The sequence below is a fragment of the Phalaenopsis equestris genome, unplaced genomic scaffold (genome assembly GCF_001263595.1).
Source record: "Phalaenopsis equestris unplaced genomic scaffold, ASM126359v1 Scaffold000002, whole genome shotgun sequence".
NCBI classification, from domain to species: Eukaryota; Viridiplantae; Streptophyta; class Magnoliopsida; order Asparagales; family Orchidaceae; genus Phalaenopsis; species Phalaenopsis equestris.
This window is the reverse complement of record NW_018164444.1, coordinates 12,133,395-12,134,833: the sequence shown is the minus strand read 5'-3', so window position 1 is coordinate 12,134,833 and position 1,439 is coordinate 12,133,395.

Genomic DNA, 1,439 nt, shown 5'->3' with positions numbered 1-1,439 from the left:
ACTCAAGATGAATTGACTTAGAGCTGCAATCCGGCCAGCTAACTTTTTGACCCTCTTGGATACTTCGTGGGGTGACATATCAATATGTGCTTGGATCTTGTTGAGGTTTCTTTTAGCTTTCAGGGGTTAGTAGGTAACCTATGAACTTGCTCGTTGAGGCTCTGAATGTGCATTTTAGGGGGTTCAACTTCATATTAAGTTTTCTTAAAGTTTGGAAAGTTTCTTTTAACAAGGACATCGTCAACATAGACCTCAATATTCGTTCATTTCCAATTCTTAAGAATTACATCCATTAAATATAGGTACATGGCACCAAAGTTCTTAAGCCCGAAGGATATTATATCATAACAAAACACTCCCTCAAAAGCTGGTAGAAATTTTTTTCAATGTTCGTTGGGTACATCCTGATTAAATGATAGCTGGAGAAAACATACAGAATGCTCATAACTGAGTATTCCTATGACTATATTCACCAATATGTCAGTCCTCAAAAGATGTAGTAGTCCTTCGTGAAGGCAGCTTTTAAAATGGCGACGTAGACACACATCCTCCACTTTCCATTGGCCTTCTGGACCATGATGAAATTTGAAAGCCAGATGTGGTAATAAACCTCTCAGATTTACCATGCCTTTTACAACTTCAATATCTCCTTTAAGATAGACCCAACCAACGCGATCATTGAGTTCCTTGCCTTTAGCATAATCTGTCAAACTGTGGGGCTCACTTTCAATCTGTGGCAGGCAACATTGGCTGACATGCCAGACATCTCTATGACAGACCGGGCGAAGACATTGTGGTAGTTTGAAGCATTTGAATTAGAAGCTCCTAATGTCCAACATTTATTAGGTTCGTCCTCGCAGTCTGGGATCTCCTAGGTGGCCTCACTGGTCTCGAGGTTGCCTTCCTTTTGATTCTATAAGTTGAGCGGCTCCGATTCCACTCTTCCGACTAACTGGAGGTAATAGACTCAGGACAACTCCAGATCTCTCGTGACAGTGATTATTTCGCCGTCATCCAGAAACTTGACTACAAGGTGGTAGGTTGACACCATGACTCTGAAGTGATTTAGTAGCAAGCAACAAAAAATGGTGTTATAGGTTGGGGGTGAATCCACAATCATGAAATCTTCTATCTCTGTGTATTGCTTCTCTTGCTTGCCCCTGGTGACCACCAATGACATTACACCAAACAACTTTTTCTTCACCTGAAAACCAAAAAGTGGGCCTACTAACCAGTCAACTCAATGACTAAGTCAAACAATGACTTGAACAAAATTTTCACAGAGCTTCCAGTGTAAATGAGGATACACCTAACTTGAAAATTAGTAATTATCCCCATGACGGCTGTAACCTCATTGTACGAGTTTCCCTATTTGGGAAGAGCATCGTCTGTGAACATGATTAGTGGGGGGGGGGGGGGGGGGTGCCCTTTTTTTTTTT